The 17069-nt window shown below is 43.4% G+C and overlaps 2 pseudogenes; one reads left to right on the forward strand and one right to left on the reverse strand.

The window, feature by feature from the left end:
* The window catches only part of LOC134983473 (zinc finger protein 850-like), a 407077-nt pseudogene that overhangs the window by 189395 nt on the left and 200613 nt on the right, over positions 1-17069 (forward strand).
* LOC134983510 (5S ribosomal RNA) lies at positions 11896-12014 on the reverse strand (annotated as a pseudogene).

Below are 17069 nucleotides of genomic sequence, written 5' to 3' on the forward strand. Positions count from 1 at the left end.
GCAGAGGTACTACCTCCCCATCGCCCCTATGACTGTGCCATTGATTTGTTGCCAAATGCTAAGCTTCCCAAGAGCAGGTTGTACTCCCTGTCACGTCCTGAGACTCAGGCTATGGCAGAGTACATTCAGGAGAACTTGGCTAAGGGATTTATCAGACCTTCACAGTCTCCAGTTGGGTCGGGGTTCTTTTTCGTGGGTAAAAAGGACGGTTCGTTGCGACCCTGCATCGACTTCAGGGAATTGAACCGTATCACGATTAAAAACTCATACCCACTGCCTCTCATTTCGGTCTTGTTTGACCAGCTTCGTACTGCCACCATTTTTTCTAAGATTGACCTACGCGGTGCGTACAATCTAATCCGAATAAGAGAGGGGGATGAATGGAAGACTGCCTTTAATACCCACTCAGGGCATTATGAATATTTGGTGATGCCTTTTGGGCTCTGTAATGCCCCGGCAGTCTTCCAGGATTTCATGAATGATGTGCTCAGGGAATATTTGGATAGATTCTTAGTTGTATACTTAGATGACATCCTAATCTTCTCCCATTCCCTGGAGGAACATCGGAAGCATGTACGCTTAGTCCTCCAGAAACTCAGAGACCACCGGCTTGGGGCGAAGCTGGAGAAGTGCGAATTTGAAGTTCAGCAAATCGCATTTCTAGGATATATTATCTCCCCAGAAGGTTTCCAAATGGAGGGTTCCAAGGTACAGGCAGTCCTGGATTGGGTGCAGCCCACTAGTTTGAAGGCGCTTCAGCGTTTCCTGGGCTTTGCGAATTTTTATAGACGATTTATCGCTGGATTTTCGTCTATAGTGGCGCCCTTGGTGGCACTCACTAAGAAAGGGGCGGATGTTGCTCACTGGTCTTGTGAGGCTAAAGCGGCTTTTGCCCGTCTCAAAAGGGCATTTGTTTCGGCCAAGGTGCTGCGACACCCAGATCCAGAGCGTCCTTTTGTGGTGGAGGTGGATGCCTCTGAGATGGGTATTGGGGCAGTGCTTTCTCAGATGGGAGTGTCTGATAATCGCCTTCATCCCTGTGCTTACTTTTCCCGTAAATTTTCGCCTGCCGAGATGAATTATGACGTGGGTAACCGGGAATTGTTGGCTATTAAGGATGCACTCGAGGAGTGGAGACACTGGCTTGAGGGGGCTAAGTTTGTGGTCTCAATTCTCACTGACCATAAGAATCTGGCATATTTAGAGTCAGCGAAGCGTCTCAATGCCAGGCAGGCACGATGGGCTTTGTTTTTTGCTCGCTTTAATTTTTTGATAACATATCGCCCTGGGTCAAAAAACATCAAGGCTGATGCGCTCTCGCGGAGTTTTGCTCCAATCCAGGAGACCACCGAGGAGCCGTTGCCCATTGTTTCCCCATCATGTATTAAAGTGGGCATTACCCAGGACCTATTATCATTAGTCCTTAGAGCACAGGAGCAGGCTCCTCCAGACCTTCCGGTAGGTCTTTTGTTTGTGCCTCCTAGGTTAAGACAGCGAGTGTTCCTGGAATTCCATGCCAAGAAGTCGGCAGGTCACCCGGGTATTGCCAGAACTCGGGAGTTGCTATCTAGGGTGGTGTGGTGGCCCTCGGTGGCTAAGGATGTGGATCAGTGGGTTCGGGCATGTGACATCTGTGCCCGAAATAAGACTCCTAGAGGGGTTCCTGTTGGCCCATTACATCCACTCTCTATCCCATCTAAGCCATGGACCCACATTTCAATGGATTTTGTGGTGGACTTGCCCAAATCCTCGGGGATGACAGCCATCTGGGTTGTCGTTGACAGGTTTTCGAAGATGGCGCACTTCGTTCCACTGGTTGGGCTGCCATCAGCCAGACGCCTGTCTGAATTATTTATGCTGCATGTTGTGCGTCTCCACGGGTTGCCACTTGATGTGGTCTCTGACCGCGGATCCCAGTTTGTGGCCAAATTCTGGAGGGCATTTTGTTCCGATCTCCAGATTTCTGTCAGCTTGTCGTCTGGCTACCATCCGCAGTCTAATGGGCAGACTGAAAGGGTGAACCAGTCCTTGGAGCAGTTCCTCAGGTGTTATGTCTCCAAGTGTCAGACTGACTGGGTTGCTCATCTGTCCATGGCGGAGTTTGCCTATAACAACGCGGCTCACTCTGCTACAGGGATCTCTCCCTTCCTTTGTGTGTATGGGCATCATCCTAAGGCCAATTCTTTTGACCCCCTGGACTCCACGCCTGGTGGTTCCTCTGTGGTTTCGGTCCTTAGAGGTATTTGGAGGAAAGTGAAGAAAGCCCTTGTGTCTGTGTCATTAGTGACAAAAAGGGTTTTTGATAAGCGGAAAAGACCCTGCAGCTTCAAATTAGGAGACTTCGTCTGGTTGTCTACCAAGAATTTGAAGTTGAGACAGCCATCTCATAAGTTAGGGCCCCGGTTCATCGGCCCTTATAAGATCACCAGGGTTATCAATCCGGTGGCATTTCAGTTAGATCTGCCCCGTTCTTTGGGTATCAATAAAACATTTCATTGTTCCCTTTTAAAACGGGCGATTAGTAATCCTTCTTCCAGTGGAAGACCTTCCCCTCTTCTGATACGTGGCCAGAGGGAGTTTGTTGTTGAAAGGATTCTTGACTCCAAGGTGGTTCGGGGTCGGCTGTCATTTTTGGTGCACTGGAAGGGGTATGGCCCGGAGGAGCGGTCGTGGGTGCGCAGTTGTGATCTTCATGCCCCCAGACTGATACGCTCTTTCTTCTCGCAGTTCCCCGATAAACCCGGTGGTAGGGGTTCTTTGACCCCTCGTCAGAGGGGGGGTACTGTTAGGGTCTCCTGCCCTGTGCTGCCACGTCATCATGGCAACCGGGAGACAAGTGCTAGTGGAGTAACCTGAGCGCAGCTGATACTCCGGTTCGGGTCTTTTGCTGTGCAGTGGTTATAGGCTCTGTGCACGGCAGGGGATCCGGTGCTGGTTTTTGTGCTCACAGTCTGTGAGGTCTGAGTGGGGCGTGGACAGCACCTACTTTATAAGGCCTCTTCTCAGGGTAAGCAGATGCTGCTGAATCTTTGTTGGTTAGTCAGTTCATGAAAGTTAGCCAGTACTGTGTAGCTTTGTATTTGTTTGTTGCTTACTGCAAATAGGCCTGGGGATTTGGTATTACACTCTGCCAATCCAGACCTAGCAGTAAGACTGGAGTCAGTCGCTTAGCTTGCTGGTGTTCTGTTACCACTCTGTGAACTTAGCAAGTTTGCGGCTGTATTCTAAGACTTGCCTGTCTAATCCTGTCTCACTGTGCTAGGTGTCAGGGGTCAGTTTAGTGGCAGTAAGCTAAAACCTGTGCACTGCAAGTGAGAAATAGGATTGTGGAGACTCTCCTTGTGTCTATCATTCCATCTCTGACCAAGGAGTTTACTGCCACACCCGTTGGTAACCCTTTAGGGTTTTGCTGTTGCCCTTAGCAACAGCATTTCGGGTTCTCTACGTATTAAAACACAACATCTTGCTTTTTCCATCTGTGCAGTTCTAATACAAGGGAGATACCCAGTTCCTTAGCCTCTGGGCTTCTCTGTTCACTTTGTGTGTATTTTGTTACCCTATTACCGCCTGTGTACGTTATGTCATATTCCCCAGTTTGTCTGTAAGTCCATTTGTTTTGCATAACAGTTCAAACACCAGTACATTCCTGCAGACACTGGAGTGCATAACAGTTCTGACACCAGTACTTTCCTGCAGGCACTGGTGTGCATAACATTATTGGAGAAAAGATGTCTTGGTGTACGTCCAAGAAACTTCCTTTAGTGGGGTTCCACGTAGGTCTTTTCCTTCTCTTTCCACAGTCCCGTGTGGTTGTGGGCCTATGATTAGGCTTGCTCAAGGTCCAGTTTTCGGCCTTGTTTGTTTTTTCTTCCGGAAACCATTGGCTGCGTTTCCTGCGGTGCAGACGTTCTTGAAAGGGGTTCTGCGGATACAGCCTCCTTTTTTTTTTTTTTTTTGTGTGCCTCCTACGGAGCCATAGGATGTTTCTGTTATGTTACAAGTCCTGCATTCAGATTCATTGAACCTTTATGAGAGGCAGAATTTCAGTTTCTTACATGAAAGCTGATCACTTTGTTAGCATTGGCATCCGCAAGGCGGGTGTTGGAATGTTGGGCCTTATCCCACAAGAGCCCTCTTTGTTTTTTCATGAGTTTTGAGTTGCGCTAAGGACGCGTCAACAATTCCTTCCTAGGGTTGTGTCGGTTTCTCATATCAACCAACCTGTTGTGGTGTCAGTGGCTACTGACATTTCTACTTCAGTAAGTCCTTGGACGTGGTCCGGGCTTTGAAGGTATACGTGACGAGGACTGCTCCTCTTATAAAGTCGGAAGCATTTTTTGTACTTCATGATACCGATTAAAATTGGGTGTGCTGCTTCTAAGCAGACTCTTTCTCGCTGGATCGAATGTACTATTCAGCATGTTTTCTGCGGCAGGTTTGCCGGAACCTAAATCGGTAAAGCATCACTCTACTCGTATAGTGGGCTCTTCCTGGACATCTGCCCGAGGTGTCTCCGCACTTCAAATTTCCTGAGCAGCTACGTGAGCAGGATCAAACGCATTTGCTAAGTTCTACAAGTTTGATACTTTGGCCTCTGATGACCTCCAGTTGGGTCAATTAGTTTGCAGGGTACATCAGCACTTTCCCTCCCCTAGTGGGAGCTTTGGTATAGGCTCCATGGTCTTTGATGCATCCCCAACATCCTCTAGGACATAAGAGAAAATAGGATTTTAATATACCTACCGGTAAATCCTTTTCTCGTAGTCCATAGAGGATGTTGGGCGCCCGCCCAGTGCTGATGTTTTCCTGCACGGTTGTTACTTGTTCAGTAATGGCAGCATTTGTTGCCACTCTTTGGTCATGTATACTGACATGTTTTCATTGAGTTACATGTGGTTGCATATTATAAATTCAGTGTGATTTGGTGAAATCTCACCACACAGTTTTGTAGTATCCTCTCTCGAGGTTGTCCATCTCCTCAGGCACAGTTCCTAAAATGAGGTCTGGAGGAGTGGCATAGAGGGAGCAGCCAACCCACACTATTCAAATTTTATAGTACCCAAGGCTCCACAGGACCTATCTATACCCCATGGTCTTTGATGCATCCCCAACATCCTCTACGGACTACGAAATAAGGATTTACCGGTAGGTATATTAAAATCCTATTATTATTGCGCAAGCAGGACAGCACTTTCTCTTCTTTGCTGTTTTATTATTGCAAAACCCATGTCACCTATAGTAATCCCACATGAGCGTTCATGTCACCTCTAGTAATCCCATATGAGCGCCCATGTCACCTCTAGTAATCCCACATGAGTGTCCATGTAACCTCTAGTAATCCCACATGAGCGTCCGTGTCACCTCTAGAAATCCCACATGAGCGTCCATGTCACCTCTAGTAATCCCACATGAGCGTCCATGTCACCTCTAGTAATCCCACATGAGCGTCCATGTCACCTCTAGTAATCCCACATGAGCGCCCATGTCACCTCTAGTAAACCTACGAGTGTCCATGTCACCTCTAGTAATCCCACATGAGCGTCCATGTCACCTCTAGTAATCCCACATGAGCGTCCATGTCACCTCTAGTAATCCCACATGAGCGTCCGTGTCACCTCTAGTAATCCCACATGAGCGCCCGTGTCACCTCTAGTAATCCCACGAGCGCCCGTGTCACCTCTAGTAATCCCACGAGCGCCCGTGTCACCTCTAGTAATCCCACATGAGCGTCCATGTAACCTCTAGTAATCCCACATGAGCGTCCATGTCATAGAAACATAGAATTTGACGGCGGATAAGAACCACTTGGCCCATCTAGTCTGCCCCCCCCTTTTTTTTTTTTACATTCTTTTTATCTCTAACCTTATTTGATCCTTATTTCTTTGTAAGGATATCCTTATGTCTATCCCATGCGTGTTTAATTTGCTCTAATGTTTTAGCCTTTACCACCTCCGATGGGAGGCTATTCCACTTGTCCACTACCCTTTCTATGAAGTAATTTTTCCGCAAATTTCCCCCTGAACCCCACCCCCCCCCACTCCCGTCTCAGTGCATGTCCCCGTGTTCTATTGCTTCTCTTCATTTGGAGAATGGACTTTGTTAAAACCCTTGATATATTTGAAAGTTTCTATCATGTTCCCCCTTTCCCTTCTCTGCTCCAAACTATACATATTGAGATTTCTTAGTCTTTCTGGGTATGTTTTGTAATGTAGGCCATGCACCATTTTAGTTGCCCTCCTTTGTACAGTTTCTAATGTATTAATATCCTTTTGAAGATATGGCCTCCAGAATTGAACACTGTATTCTAGATGAGGCCATACCAATGACCTATACAGTGGCATTATTACTTCTTTCTTTCTGCTGCTGATTCCTCTCCCAATGCAGCCAAGCATCTGACTAGCCTTCCTCATTGCTTTGTTACATTGCTTACCTGCCTATAAGTCATCTGAAATAGTGACTCCTAGATCCCTTTCCTCCTCAGTAGTTTCCAGTATAGTGCCATTACTACTATATTTAGCCTTTGGATTTTTGAGACCCAAGTGCATGATTTTGCATTTGTCACCTCTAGTACTCCCACATGAGCGTCCATGTCACATCTAGTAATCCCACATGAGCGTTCAGTGTTGATCAAGCTCCAGTCTAAGCATCCTAGCTTTTTTTGTTTTTTAATAAACATAAAAGCAATGATTTCAGGAAAAAATGTCAGTTTATAGAATTATATATTGTGTCCTGTAACACCCTGGGTCTTGTCTATTCATTTTATATATTAATGTATTTTATTTCCAGCAGATGGACACACAAGCAGGAACATCTCAGAAGGACATCTAATGTTATCCCTGGATTCTGAAATAACCGATAACGACAGTAGACAGGATTCTCCAGGAGCTAACCCCATTACCCCAATTATACATCCAGCTCTATCAGCTGATCCCTCTGATACTGGGAAATGTTCTCCTGATCACTCTGATATTGGTGCATCTGTTACAGCTCTGACAGTAAATACAGTGTTTCCCTGTTCTATAGATGCCAAATGTTTTACACAGAACACAAAGCGTATTACCAATCAGCCAGCTAAGGCAGGTGAGAGGCCATTTCCATGTTCTGAGTGTAGGAAATGTTTTGCACAGAAATCAGCTCTTGTTATACATCAGAGAAGTCACACAGGTGAGAAGCCATATTCCTGTTCTGAGTGTGGGAAATGTTTTGCACATAGCTCACATTTTGTTATTCATCAGCATGCTCACACAGGTGAGATGCCATTTTCCTGTTCTGAGTGTGGGAAATGTTTTCCACGGAAATCACATCTTGTTAATCATCAGAGAAGTCACACAGGTGAGAAGCCATATTCCTGTTCTGAGTGTGGGAAATGTTTTGCACTGAAATCAAATCTTGTCACACATCAGAGAAGTCACACAGGTGAGAAGCCATATTCCTGTTTTGAGTGTAGGAAATGTTTCACACATAAATCAGCTCTTGTTACACATCAGAGAAGTCATACAGGTGAGAAGCCGTATTCCTGTTCTGCGTGTAAGAAATGTTTTGCACGGAAATCACATCTTGTTTTACATCAGAGAAGTCACACAGGTGAGAAGCCATATTCCTGTTCTGAGTGTGGGAAATGTTTTGCACAGAAATCAAATCTTGTCACACATCAGAGTAGTCACACAGGTGAGAAGACATATTCCTGTTTTGAGTGTAGGAAATGTTTCACACAGAAATCAGCTCTTGTTATACATCAGAGAAGTCACACAGGTGAGAAGCCATTTTCCTGTTCTGAGTGTGGGAAATGTTTTGTACGGAAATTAAATCTTGTTTTACATCAGAGAAGTCACGCAGGTGAGAAGCCATTTTCCTGTTCTGAGTGTGGGAAATGTTTTGCACGGAAATCAAATCTTGTTTTACATCAGAGAAGTCACACAGGTGAGAAGCCATTTTACTGTTCTGAGTGTGGGAAATGTTTTGCACAGAAATCACATCTTGTTTTACATCAGAGAAGTCACACAGGTGAGAAGCCATTTTCCTGTTCTGAGTGTGGGAAATGTTTTGTACGGAAATCAGATCTTGTTTTACATCAGAGAAGTCACACAGGTGAGAAGCCATTTTCCTGTTCTGAGTGTGGGAAATGTTTTGTACGGAAATCAGATCTTGTTTTACATCAGAGAAGTCACACAGGTGAGAAGCCATTTTCCTGTTCTGAGTGTGGGAAATGTTTTGTACGGAAATCAGATCTTGTCACACATCAGAGAAGTCACACAGGTGAGAAGCCATATTCCTGTTTTGAGTGTAGGAAATGTTTCACACAGAAATTAGCTCTTGTTATACATCAGAGAAGTCACACAGGTGAGAAGCCATTTTCCTGTTCTGAGTGTGGGAAATGTTTTGTACGGAAATCAGATCTTGTTTTACATCGGAGAAGTCACACAGGTGAGAAGCCATTTTCCTGTTCTGAGTGTGGGAAATGTTTTGTACGGAAATCAGATCTTGTCACACATCAGAGAAGTCACACAGGTGAGAAGCCATTTTCATGCTGTGAGAGAAATAAATCCGCTCTTGTTGAACATATTAGAAATTACCCAAGTACGGAACCATTTCCATCTTCTGGAGTATAATTATCACTGTCGTCCAATGTTCCTCAAGGGTGAATCCTATCTCTTATGCTTTATAAAATATACATGCTACCACTGGGTGAGATAATCAGACGTCATGGCCTGGTCTACCACTGCTATGCTGATTACCTGCTTTTTGCTCCATGTACTGAGAACCAAATACCAATCCTAGCTGAGCGCCAGGGGTGGATGATGCCAGTTGGCTGTGACTCAGTCTTTGTGAAACATAGTAGAAGCTTCCCAACAAAGGACAAGACTACAGCTTTACCAACCATCTGGATTTATGCTTTGGTGTTCAGAATTGCAAAATACTGAACATGTGCTGAATCTTTGTGTTGTCCTGGTATGTGGCTGACACAGACATCAGGTATCCACCACATACTAATCCTCATTCTTCCATCTGTGGACCATAGCCAGAATCAAGCACTTGATTCCCTCAGAAGTTCATAGACTACTGCAATGCCATCTACCTGGGTCACCCAGCAAAAGAATTACAGAGCTTGCAGCTAGTACAGAATGCAGCAGCCAAGCTGTTACCTAACCCGCCCGTTCCTGCCACATAACACCCATTCTCTACTCCCTTCACCGGCTGCCTGTAAGATGGAAAATCTATTTCATAATTGGCTAACTGACCTTCCCAGCACAACATTACATGGTCCAAGGTACTAGAAGCAGCTTCTGCGTCCTTACTGCCCTGCTTACTTCTACATATGAAGGACTGTTACCAGCAGTACCAAGAATCTCCTGTCATTCATTTATGGGTTGAACTTTTAGCTTTGCAGTCCTGACCATGGAACTCACTGCCTTGCACAGTCCAAAAGACCACCACTCTAGAGACCTTCACAAGCAGACTGGTGACTGCTACTCACACTTTTCATTAATGTACCTCTATTTACTTCCTAAATAATACATCCCAAATGCTTAGGTCTTTTTTCTGCTGTTTATTTTGTATCTTGTTCTTTGTGTAAATGTGAATGTCTAATACCAGTTTCCACAATCTGTATTGCTGCACGACAATATGGCGGCCATTGGAACGTGTTTTCACTTCTAGTTTGCCTAACTTGTTGCAGACACTCATCTTGATAAGGAGTGTTGAGTGTTTTCTGATACAAGATCCTATCCATATATACCCTGTACATTACCATGTGCATTAGAGTCACCCGGGTTCCATCTGCGGTGGTTTGTTGTATGTTACATCTATATGGTGCAGATACTCCCCTGTATGATTTCATAATAAAAGCTTTTGTTTGCGTCTAATTATTACATTAAAGCTTTTATTTTTTTTATCTGTTTTATATTCCCGTCTGAGTAATTACGCCATAATGTCTAATCTCGGAGTGGACACCAGAAGAAACCTTTGTAAGTGTTCCATCATTCTGTTTCGTGTAAGCATACAGGTAAGTGATGGCATGGTGGTCACTGACAGTCACATTCAGGTGGTATAATGGAAGTGGGACTGTCTGGGCTTCTTCTAGTCTACTGCAGAAATAAAAAAATCAGCCTTTATCCTGCTTAAAAAAAAATTAAAAAGCCCATAAATCAAGCTTGGTCGGTCAAGACAGAGGCCACATTAATTGTGGGCCATCATATAGGCTGAGGACCCATGCTTCTGGAATATATGGCATAACTCCCTCTTCGCCCACAAAACCTTCCCTTCACCATTCACAATGTCTACCATTGCCCCTTCAGAAGGGACACAACTTTCCTTTGCTTTTTCTACCTCCTCCTGTACAGAGCCCAGGACCACCTCCATGACCATTTCATGTTTATCTGGAGGCCTGGCATCTGGGAGGTTCATGGCCTGAGATGACCACAGAACCACTAGGTAGTGGGCAAGAAGAATCCACAGCCTCCTGAGGAACTGGAGAGTCCAAGGATCCACCCCACATGAGGCAGAGAAGGGTCAACCACAGGGTCTGGCTCACCAATTTCCTTCCTAAAAGCTGCTCTTTACCCAGTTTGGAACCTGTGGGCTCCCACTCCAATTTCCCTTGAGAGTCCTTACCCTCACTAATCCCCTCTGAACCTACCAGTTGCTTCCCCTTCCAACCACTCCTCCTTTTTAAGTTTTTCACCACCTGCTGTGTGAGTCCCATCCAACTACTCCATTCCTTGACTCATTGGTGTAGCAACCCCCTTCTCCCCCCACACCCCACTGCTACACTGCAGTTAAGCTGTGAGACTTGCTGCTAGCAGTACTCACTACTCAGCACACACACTCACATCATGATTACACAGCTGTGCCAGAGACTCTGTCTCACTGACAACCAGGACGAGACACTCCCAGAAAGGCATATATGTATGAGTACGGAGAGAGTGGGCGCAGTGGGGCTGCATGACTGACACCCAGGACGAGACACTCCCAGAAAGGCATGTATGTATGAGTACGGAGAGACTGGGAGCAGTGGGGCTGCATGACTGACAGCCAGGACGAGACACTCCCAGAAAGGCATGTATGTATGAGTACGGAGAGAGTGGGCGCAGTGGGGCTGCATGACTGACAGCTGAGCCTGTCACGTCAGTGAGATGACAAAATGCAAGATATAATTACCTAGCTAAATCAGGCGCTAATGCAATATTACATGTATTAAATGAGCACCAAATATATTGATTATTAGATAGCAGCTCTTATGCGGCAACTGGATGCCTCAGACGATATAGATTGTATCTCACAAAGTAGACGTGATTCCGCACCAGTTTTCTGAAGGTACAGAAAAAATAGTGATAACAATAATGATAGAGTACCAGAATAACATATGATATGTACGAATGATTCGTATTTTGATTGATAAGTCTGGTGGTTCACCCAGAGTCAGAAACAACTGGGAAGAAAAGGATTTACAGAAGACTCTTGTGTGGGTGCACTCTTGTTTATATTTGTTAGTATGAAGATATTAAAACATAACTTTTATTAACTCATTACTCTAAGAAAAAAAATCCACACTTATATAGTCCACCACAATTATTAAACTTAAGGAAATGTAGACATTTTTTAGAAAATTGGAAATGTTCTGGTTAGTCTATATTAGTAGACTTCAGGAGGGATGTAGACACTCTGGCTCTACATCCTAATCCTATCCCACCAGCACAAGCTCAGCTTGTATTAATAAGACCTCCAAGGGTCATTGAACTGAATTATAGTCAAAAATGTAGATCCTGATTAGTATTGACCAATTTTGGATCTATAATGAATAAAGGGAAACGGTACACAGATCAGAAGAATAAGCAAAAGAAATGATTCAGGGAGAATGTGGTGATCCTTCTGTTGGCTAAGAGTCGAGGAGGTCACGAATTACAACACCGGGTATTCTCTGGGGGTCACCCTCACAGATACTGACCCAGCCCACCACCGTTTTGCTTCCAAGATCGGACGAGATCAGGCTTTATCGGTGGGGTATGGTAGTAATTTATGCTTTCATTAAGGCCCATAGATTGTTTAAGTTTCAATAGAGACATAAAAGAGCGCTGATGGTATATAAATAAAAATATTTCTAATATTTATTACAGTTCAACACAATAAAAACAGTTATGCCAATAATAACCAGATAAAATGTAGCCACAATATTTCTGATTGTATATAAACTGTACACAGATTCAGCTGTAATCACTCACATTAGATCGATTGTATTTAAATGCAGCTGAATCAGCTGATATGTGCAGTACTGCGGTCCATTAATTAACATATTAGAGTGTAGGAGGACTCCAATTTATGTATATACCAGAGGGATCCCACGGTATGAAAGTGGATAATTTAAGTAGTTCAATATCCTCACTTATAGGTCAGTGTTCTCACCCAATGTTGGTAATCTCCGCTGGTTCCCGTCAATAGCAAAGTGCAGTGTGAGCTACAAACGGCTGCAGGTATCCTTCACAGATGGACCAGAGGGAGATGCCGCGAGCTCCGATGATCAGTCTGCAGACAGGGGGCCCCGGCACAGCAGAGGGCAGTAGCGTTCCGTCCCGTGTGACAGCAGTGAGGATCAATGAATTTGTTTATAGCAGGGTTAAACGAAGTGGATGAATCTCCTTCAATGGACCGGCAGTAGCTACAACCCTCAATGCGTTTCTCCGCCACAGGCAAACGGCGGTTTCCTCAGGAGATATGAATACCCAATGAAGAAGTAAATGGGTATTTAAACCATTTGTATCCAATTGGCTTTTGAGTGGTGATATGCACACCTGAGTGAATGCTCGGTGTTGCTTAATTTGTATAGAGTTGATCCACATGATGTAATTAATACAGGGGCTCTTTTGTTAAAAAGAAAAAGGAACTATACAGATACAGGTTGAGTATCCCATATCCAAAATGCTTGGGACCAGAAGTATTTTGGATATCGGATTTTTCCGTATTTTGGAATAATTGCATACCATAATAAGATATCATGGCGATGGGACCTAAATCTAAGCACAGAATGCATTTATGTCACATATACACCTTATACACACAGCCTGAAGGTAATTGTAGCCAATATTTTTAATAACTTTATTAAACACAGTGTGTCTACATTCACACAATTCATTTATGTTTCATATACACCTTATACAAACAGCCTACAGGTCATTTAATACAATAATTATAATAACTTTGTGTATTAAACAAAGTTTGTGTACATTGAGACATCAAAAAACAAAGCTTTCACTATCTCACTCTCACTCAAAAAAGTCCGTATTTCGGAATATTTGGATATGGGATACTCAACCTGTAATATCAAGCTTAAACAATAAAATTAGTACTTATAGTAAATAGTGGTGGGAAAACAAAGAACACACTAATCCCCATATATATGTATATACAGATAGAATTTCTAATGGACACACAGATACCTAATATGTTGCTTTATTACTTTGACATTAAATACGTCTTGCTTTATAGAGATTTATAGAGATTATTTTTTATATATAGTTTGAATATTTATCATCCTCTCTATTCCTTTGAAGGGGTTTCGTGTTTCAAGTTATTCCCACCACTTTCTGAAAACATATATTCAATATAAAAAGGAATCTCTGAGTATAACCATTAATTTAATTAGAAAGCTCCAAGAAACAAGTATTTCAAAAGAGCTCATAATAACTAGACAGCTAAAATAGCTCAGTGAGTAAGTGACTGAGCTACAGTGAGAGATGTCATTGGTTCAAATCCAACCTAGACTCAATTACTTTATATAGAATTGTTCATATGTTTTAATGTTTACAGCCATTTAGAACAGTTGAAGGGCACCCCAATGGTTGTTATTGGAGAATACATTTATATTATAGGTTTAATCTATTAGGTACGTATATTGAGAAGAGGCAACAAATAAATCACAAGTTGTGGCAAGATTAAGGTGGAGGAAATACCTACAGCTGTATAAACTATTTATAACCCACCCAAAGCATATCGGACCAAACCACTGTATTCATAATAGTAGGAGAGAAAATATTCAAATAGATGTTCCTAATGTATACAGATAATAATTAAACAGAAAAATCTTTTCTGAATCATCAGTCATTGTGACAGAGACCATCTGAGTAAGCCATGTGCATCGTCATATTCAGTGTAAATTGGTGAATATATATATATATATATATATATATATATGTCTATTGTTGCTCATATCACACTAGACAAAGAATAATCCAGAGATAGATACAAAGTACCATGTGTATAATATACTCCGTAGATATCTCAAAGGATATATATGTATATATAGACTAAGTTTCTTAACAGAAGGATAAGAAAACAGCAATGGAAAAAGAGGGGGAGGAAAGAAGAAAAATAAGGAAGCTATAGGATAAAATAGAATAACATACAGATATTGATTCATATATTATTCAGCTCAATGTTTTCGTTGAGACCTAGAGGGAACAAAGTATCTATCATACAAATCCAGTATGCTTCCCTCTTACAGAGGAGGTTATATCTATCCCCACCTCGGAATGTCTGTTTTATATGTTCAACTCCCTGTATGGACAGAACCCCACAATCACCTCCATGGAGTGAGAAAACATGTCTAGGTACACAGTGTTTAGTTGACTTTTTAAGAATGAATCTTCTATGTTCTAAAAACCTAGAGAGCGTATTGTTCTACCGACATATTGGCAACCGCAAATGCAGGAGATTACATAAACCACAAATGTTGTCTGGCAGTTTATATTGCCCACTATATCGAAGTATTCTTTAGTTCTATATGATAAGAATTATGATCGTCAGTGAGGTGGATGGGGCATCCCATTCCCAGCAGGTACAGCACACTATTTGTAAGAGCCGGAGCGGTGCAGGGCTACTGGCTGACAGCCTAGCATCTCGGTGCAGCGGCAGAAGTCTGTAAATGATGGGAAATAACATCTGGCCCATGTCTACTGTGAGGAAATGAGAGGTCTGTGACAATATAGCTATGCCTCATTTCTTATGTCAGATATGTACTTTTTATCCCCATATCCCTATACATTTATCTGTTTCCTCATTCTCCATAACATGTCCATTACTGCTCACCCAATATTGTGTTTAAATCAACCTTAATATTGTTAATATATGCAATTGTGTTACGTTATCTGTTACCCTTTGGAGCAATGCATTCATGTTAGACCTAGTTTTCTATTGTTTACTACCACCACAGTGGACACTCAAAGGGTGAGTCATATAAGGTACCATTGTCCCTTTTTGTTTACTCCCTATTGTCCAACAGTGAGCTGACCAGACATGGGTAACTACCTGGCTCTCTTCCTTTGATGGTAAAACTAGTTATCATCAGGTATAGACCATCAATGATTCCTGATCATCAATGGTTGATAGCCAATCCTAGACCAGAACCTGAGAGACCACAGCCACCACAAGATCCACAATGTGTACCTAGAAGCTGCCACATCTGGCACTTTATTACCCGCCATCAGATCTACCTTCTCCTAGAGAGCCACCTCTCCACATCTAAGCTGGAACTCTGCAGGTTTCCTTCACCACCAGCTTTGATCTCCTTTGCATCAGCATCACGGCCAGCCACACACAGGTCAATGGCATCAGCATTATGATAACATTTTTTTTTTATATTCAAGATTTTTTATTGAGGTTTTCAATTTTGCTTTAACATTTCACACATACAACACACAAACATTATCCACACCCAACATGTGTGGAGACAGCAGTACATGTATGCAGTCTATAATACATTTAGTAAACATTATTACTCATATAACATATAGTCACATAGCAACGGTGTCTTAGTTCAACACATCCGAAGCATAACAGTTCCCTTAAACTCATAAGCATAGCAGAATTGTCACATTATGTTACATATATCATAGCAAGGCAAGACAAGACCGGCCGCGGGGGTGCCCCCCTCGCACAACATCCCATACTGACACACGAGGAAGAATACGGGTTTAGCTATATCTCACTTTGTAATATTTAGAGTCCATCCATCTACCCCATATTGTGGACCATTTCCTCTCCACCTTCCTAGCCAGAAACACAAATTTTTCATGCGCAATTGTTTTGTTGACCAGGGATATCCACGCCCTAGATGTCGGGGCCTCACTGGCCAGCCATAGCCGGCAAATACAGACCCTAGTTAAAGCGCATAGGTTAATAACATATCGCCTACAAGGTGGGTCTAAGGCTTCCTCGTCCACAATCAGCAGTGTACAAAGCGCAGGAGTACATACGAAGGAGGGAATACCTGTGTCACATAAGATCTGTATAACCGCCGTCCAAAACACAGACACGCCAGGACACAACCATAGTAAGTGCCAGAAGTCTGCATCCACGACTCCACATCTAGGGCATTGCGAGTTGTGAGCACCCCCGATATGTGCTAATCTCACCGGGGTCATATACACCCTGTGTAGAATGTATAGTTGTATTTGCTGGTATCTAACAGAGGAAGTAGAGATCCGATGGGCTCCTATAGCAGTATTCCATGCATCATCCGATAGCGTACCCACATCTGATTCCCATCTACCAACCCGAAGAGCCGTGAGAGGGTCACCGTGGTGCATTTGCAGGATACGACCATATATCCTAGAGACTAAGTGTCCCGAGTCTAGCGTTTGCAACATTGTTTTAACCGGGGAGTCAGCTAAGACTGGAGGGCCATTTGGGAACTGGGCTGCCAGTGCATGTCTCAACCGTAGGAATTGAAAAAAGAACCTTGATGGAATGTTGTGTGCGTGTTGAAGTTGTTGGAAAGAGTTAAGAATCCCATCACTATATACATGGCCCAAAGATGATACTCCCCATCTTCCCCAAACCTCTCGGACCTGAAGATGACACAGTTCCGGTAACCCATATATGTTATCCAAAGGGTTGTTAGGGTCAACGCCATGGCCACGCATCACCGAGTGCACCATTTTCCACACCAGGAGGGGACCGAGATCATTAACCCATTCCCAGACATGTATCAGTTGCGCCGCGTAGTAGTAGAAACGGAAATTGGGGAGGGCCAGACCCTCCATTTCACGTGTTCTGGTCATGGTATCTAGTTTTAAGCG

The sequence above is a fragment of the Pseudophryne corroboree genome (genome assembly GCF_028390025.1).
Source record: "Pseudophryne corroboree isolate aPseCor3 chromosome 3 unlocalized genomic scaffold, aPseCor3.hap2 SUPER_3_unloc_16, whole genome shotgun sequence".
Lineage (NCBI taxonomy): Eukaryota > Metazoa > Chordata > Amphibia > Anura > Myobatrachidae > Pseudophryne > Pseudophryne corroboree.